Below are 6,977 nucleotides of genomic sequence, written 5' to 3'. Positions count from 1 at the left end.
TTATCGGACCAGCGATGCCTGAGATTAAAGCGTTCAAACAAACAAACTCTTCAGCTTTAATATCAGTATGGAATCGCTTAATAGTATTTTCCCAACAATTTCTAACACACGTAACAGTTTTATTCGATGAATAAATAAAAGGTACAATTTACATTTTAACTTAATGAAAATGCACCGCTTTCGCATAAGACAGCATCAAATATAGGGAGGCTTTTTGTAAATTTTCTTCAGACGTTAGGGCGGCTACATATGACTGGAAAAAGAATTACAATATTCCAAAGTTATTGACAAAACATTATCAAAATTCGAAATTGTACGAGTATTCCAATAAAATTAAATCAATAAACTGTCAAAATTAAAATAAAATTATTTTAATTCAAAAATTAACTTGTGTGAATTTTAATTTAAATATTTTTAATAGAATTAGACTATACTGTAATAGACGTTCTAAACAGTTATATTTGTCAAACTGAAGACAATAAGTCTTTAACAACATAATTAAATTAAAAAAAATAAAAAAAACAATTGATTTTTTAATTTTATGATTTCTGAGTTCGACAATTTAACTCGAAATAAATTTCACAATCTTCATACTCAAATATGATATATTTGCAAAGTCCTTTCAAATAGATCTTTAATAGCCATCACCAGATACAATGGTTGAGCAATCATTCATCTGCAGTCATTCATGCGTTCATTCATTCGGTCTGAAAATAGCTTTATCTGCAACGGAGGAAGTCATAAAACACTCAACTCATTCCCTATCACTCATTGACTTATGTCAACTCGTTTCTTTAGTAAGGAAACGTCTTAATACAGGCCGAGTGAAATTGCTAATGAATCTAGGTATTAGTAAAAGTAATTAGTACGTCTATTTGTCTATACAATACTAACGACACAACATTTAATATATATTTTATTTAGTTCCACATCAATGAGAAAAATGTTTTATTAAAATTCTAAAATAGCATTACTAGTTTTTCTAGAAAACGCATCTATAGGGACTGCCATATACGTATTTATATTTAAAAAAATTAAGTGGTCTTTTGTTATGTAATATTATTTTCTTTTTTAACCATTGTTGTAAAGCCGCCATGTTTGATTAGAGCGAGCACGTCACAAGCAGCCGCATTATCGATGTACATAAATGATAACAATAAGAAAACAATACTTAATATAGGATCGAATTTATTTTAGTATATAGATATCTATTATTTAACGTATTTGAGTTAAAAAACTTGGAAATAGAAAGGTTACTCAAAGGATATGCAGCCAAATAAAAGAAGTTTCACAAGACGAGCAGATGGGCCACCTGATGGTAAGTGATCACCACCGCCCGAAATATTAACGAAATATTAATCATTCCTTACATAGCCAATGCGCCACCAACCTTTGTAACTAAGATGTTATTTCTCTTGTGCTATAGTAACACTGGCTCACTCACCCTTCAAACCGAAACACAACAATACTGAGTACTGTTGTTTGGCGTTAGAATATTTGATGACGGGCTTGCACAAAGCCCTACCTACCACCAATAAGTATGCTTAAATACGAATACAACCTATATCTATCAAGACGTAATTACTTACTTTTCCTTTTTTTACTACTTGTAATTAGTTCACTTTACAATTAAGAGTATAGCTTCTGCAAGGAATATAACAGGCTCTAAATCTCCTCCTTAAAAGGGGATTTTGTGTTGAGTTAGACTATATCAATCCTGAAACTATTAAATGGCTATACAAGCCCTAAACCGTTAAGCTATTAGAGCAACGTCATTCTAAATACTCAAATAACATATACCTACATATTTATAAAGAAACGGAAAAGTACTCGGTATCAATCAATGCCCTGTTTTTAAATACTGTTTCTATAATAACAATAATAATATATCATTGCATTGATAAATAAGATAAAAATAATTTATTTAAAAGAGACAGTTTCGTATCATTAAATGTTATTATACAGTTATCGACGCGTGTTTCGAAAACAGTATTCATTACTAATGTTGAAAAAAATATGCTACTAACTATGCCTCGTGGTTTCATGCCATTTAATTTGTATTATCTAAAAAAATAATACCTATTTTTTTTATGAAGCATTTTTCCTCAGCTAAATATATTCTATATTGACCGAGATCAGCTATCACTATTTAAAATTCCATCAAAATCTGTCAATTGGTTTTCACGTAAATGACGCGGTAACAGACTGACTAACAAACGTACAACAATTGTAGCTTCGATATTGTTAGTAATGACTATAAAAACAGGATATTCCAAAAATATTTAATTTAACCAAACCATGGTTACAGCTTCATTACTTGTATAGACTATAATTACAAAATAAAGTAAAATTTACATGGTAACAATACCGTTTTAGTTATTAATCCGGATAGATTTATATGTTTATGATTCTTGCTTGATTTTTATTTTATTTATATTTAATACGAATTCTATTGAAATATACTGTGTTTACGTCTGTATATAAGAAATGAGTGATAAGTTATCTAAATGTATATTTTACTGAACAATAATTGTTACATTATAATTATTATGATCGGACCAATAAATAATTATGCCCGTCATTAATTACGGTCTCTGATTGAAGAACGTCTGACGATTTTATGGAGCGGATGTTAGTATGTTTTAATGCTATTATTTATAAGTACGTATAATTTGTTTATTTATAAATAACAATAGTCGTTTCTTTATATGCTTTGATATTTTAAAAATTAATATATTATTATTATCATCTGTTCAGACATACATTATGATAATTCAAAATCTAAATATAATTTATAAATTTTGCACTACGACAGTACCGTAAAACTCACGGCTATAAACCTATAAATGTTTTTATATTACAATCATCAAATTATATTTAGGGGATATGTTAAACGATGCTTTGTCATCTTCTTTCAAGTGTTAAATCAATTGTGAAAGAGAGAGAGAGAGAGACTAATCAGTTTTTACATAACACATGTCAACAGTCAACACATTTATGGTAAGTATACATACATACAATATAACTAACACACACATGTAAATTTGTCGCAGATAATATTTATGAGGTTTTCATTAAAGCACTTTTCTATCCGCAAGTACGTTATACCTCTTTATACATTTTTTAGCATTAGCAGCCCGTAAATGTCCCACTGCTGGGATAAAGGCCTCCTCTCCTTTGAGGAGATGGTTTGGAGCATATTCCACCACGCTGCTCCAATGCGGGTTGGCGGAATACACATGTGGCAGAATTTCGTTGAAATTAGACACATGCAGGTTTCCTCACGATGTTTTCCTTCACCGCCGAGCACGAGATGAATTATAAACACAAATTAAGCACATGAAATTTCAGTGGTGCCTGCCTGGATTTGAACCCGAAATCATCGGTTAAGATGCACGCGTTCTAACCACTGGGCCATCTCGACTCAGAGGCCTCTTTATACAGATACAATTCAACTCTACAAAACTTGACTTAAGTATACAAATAGCTCTAAGATGATGGTCTTATTTAACAAGTGATAGTGCAACGAATCACTCATCCCAAGCGAAAGCAAACAGAACAATTAGGAGACAATTCGTTACAGTCATTTGAATCAGGAATTGCGGGCGAGATGACAGATCTCCTCTCCAGCTATGTGGTGAACGCTTGGATTGCATCTAATGAGCGTGGTCCGTGGTCCGTACACACGAGGCGAGATTATTTATAAAGCTATTTCAACTTTGTATTAAGCTTTTAAAATACAATATTAACATATGATATAACATTGATATTGCGTCATTGAACATTGTTTAAGCATATTTAATGTACTTAAATCCGATAATCACTTATCAATAGCAACATTTAAATACATTGTAACGTAGATATATTGTTGTTGTAGCTTTATTTTTTATTCAACACTCGAACATGACGATTCAAAAGTGCTTTTATGAGCCTACTTTAATGTAATATATTTTGTTTTCATTTTTGTTTAAATAAATTAAAATATATATTTGGAGTAATGTTTTAAAACACAGCTAAATAAGTTGAAGTAAAATAAAATAAAACACTCTAATAAGTTATATTAAAGTGTTTTATTTTAGTTAAAGTTTTAACGTAATTTGCTCTTTTGTTACGTGAAGAAAGTAAGTAACAGAAAGACAGCTTTTGTTTAACGTTTACTACGTTAAATATATAAGTCTACTTTATAATCTTACAATCGACGTGCTATAATCGGCGACTTTGTTTCGTTTCTCAAACCAAATCATAATATTTTTACAGAAAAATATTTTAAAATTTTTGATTTGATAATAATTACCGTCGGCTCTAAACGTGAATGCTTTAATTTAGACCCTGAAAGATATTCCTTTTAAATTAATCAGAAGGTTTACGTGTGTGTGTGGGTTTACCCTAATGTGTAAATAAGACAAAATTTTTATTTCTACACTAAATCTAGCGTTAATTCTTACCGTGCTGTTTTATTAAATATACATATAAATGCTCAGATACTGAGTAATTGTCTTTATTAATAAGGTATAATTAATTATAAATAAATAAAATTAGTAAAGGCTTACATTAATAATGTCAAACCCCGTATTGAGCACTACAAGCGCCCGGGTGCAGACAATGTTCTAACGATCTCCAAACAAATATCATTAACAGACCTTCGAGGACGTATCATTTATAGTCCCAGGCGAGCCTGTACAAAAATATAAAATTTTAAATTCAATCAGTTCGAGGATAATCCAGTTACAATACTAAGATTTTTTTTTTAATTATGAAGATAATTAATGCGGATAAGCTTTCATCTCGTATTTTACCCCCTTAAAATATGAATTTTAAAAGTTTATTAGTTTTTTTTTTTACTTTTATTGATAAACGTACATTTTTACATTACTGTCCTTTCCAAAATATTCACTAACGTTTTATAAGGATATAACTTCAAGGTTTTGTGAGCCCGTCTGAGCAGGTATCAGCTTCTCTATCACCAAATAGTAATATTCAGTATTTTTGTGTTCTAGTTTGATGAGTGAACGAGGTTCGCACACAAACTTACATACATATGTATTTATTATATATGCGTAATATGTGAGATACACACATACATGTAACGATGTAAATGGTTAATATTTCTTACAGCGCCAATATCAATGGACAGCTTTAATATCTAAGAAAACATATTGTTCGGTCCAAGAATTAAACTCATTTTTACATACATACATCATTAGCAGCCTGTAAATTTCCCACTTCTGGGCTATAGGCCTCCTATCCCTTTGAGGAAAAGGCTTGGAGCATATTTCACCACGCTGCTCCAATGCGCGTTGGTGGAATACACATGTGGCAGAATTTCGTTGAAATTAGACACATGCAGGTTTCCTCACGATGTTTTCCTTCACCGCCGAGCACGAGATGAATTATAAAGCACATGAAAATTCAGTGGTGCCTGCTTGGATTGAACCCGAAATCATCGTTTAAGATGTATGCGTTCTAACCACCGGGCCATCTCGGCTCTTATTATTAAACTCAAATCATTAAAATTATATCACAACACTTCCTATCTCTCATTACCAATGTACAAACCTCCTTATACGAAGCGTTTCAGGCCAAACCGCCGATCTCGAGCACAAAGCGAACGCCTGTGGCCTGAAAATTAACAGGCACGCAACATTAATGTGATTAATTCGAGCAATTACGAGCACCCGCTTCGCCTTCGAAATTAATAAGTTATTTTTAATTACGAGTAATTGCAAACACAAACGCTCGCCAGATTAATTAGTTTGAAGTGATCCGTTGAGTGTTTTACATTTGTGCTTAATGGTGCGTAAGTGAAATTAGTTTTAAATGAACTTCAAACAGTGTTTCATTATTGTGATGGAATTAACGCTGGCTGGAGCTTATTCGTTATTAAACACTAGTTTCCGAAAGGGAGAGGGGTAGGGGGAAGAAAAGGTAACCCATTTTCCTGACTATAATCTATTTCTGTGCCAAATTACATGCAAATCCGCTCAGCCGTTCTGGAGCGATTGAGTAACAAACATCCATCCATTCAAACTTTCTCATTTATAATATAAAGATATACGGCTTTAGGTATAAACGCGTTGTAGCGGCTGTTCAGTTAAATAATTATTCGTCTCTTTCCATCCTCAGTAATTTGACATATGAAAGAAGAAGACAGCATTGTCTTAGTAACAAATTAACCCCATACGAAACATTTATAGATTTTTCAAAAGCCGACCCACTTACTTAAATGGATCTTTTACTTGGTAGGGCTTCTTTCTGACCCGTCTAGGTAGGTAGGTAGCGGTTTGAAGTATGATGGGTTAGTGAGCCAGTGTAACAGGAACAAGAAACGTAACTTGTTAATTCTCAAGATTGTTGGCGTATTGGCAATGTATAAAATGGTTTAAAATTCTAACGTATTTTTCATATGTCAAAATAAAAGGTTTATTTCCTAAATATAATATCTCGGTACCTTTAAATTATACCTTATATATTAAATAATTAAACTTGATTATCTTAAGCATTATCAAAAACGATTGCGAACATTGATCAGAAAATCAAAGTTTACAAATTTATATCCCAAACTATCAGAATCAGCGCACCAATCACAATTAGAATCAACTGTGATTGGTGCGCTGATTCTGATATTTCTAAGGATTTGTAAATAATAATTCTGATTATGTCAATGTATAATGCTTTTGATTTTATCGAAAGACAGACTTAGTGTTAATTACTATTATAATCTGGTCCGAGCCAAGCTTCTCCACTGCGTGTTGTGATTAGACTATTTGTACAACAAATAAATAAATTTAAAGTGTATAATTGTTATTTCAAAATAAATGTTTTATAAGGTTAGAATGGTTACTCGCGAGTCACATAAACAAAACCAATCATTATATTTTTATTGTCAGTTAGTTCAGGGTTTTCAAAAAATAATCGTCTGTTAATGTTTCACTACTGGGCTAAGGCCCTTTGAAGAGAGTTTGGTAGTAAATTCACCA

The sequence above is a fragment of the Vanessa atalanta genome, chromosome 23 (assembly GCF_905147765.1).
Source record: "Vanessa atalanta chromosome 23, ilVanAtal1.2, whole genome shotgun sequence".
Lineage (NCBI taxonomy): Eukaryota > Metazoa > Arthropoda > Insecta > Lepidoptera > Nymphalidae > Vanessa > Vanessa atalanta.
This window is presented reverse-complemented; position numbering follows the sequence as displayed.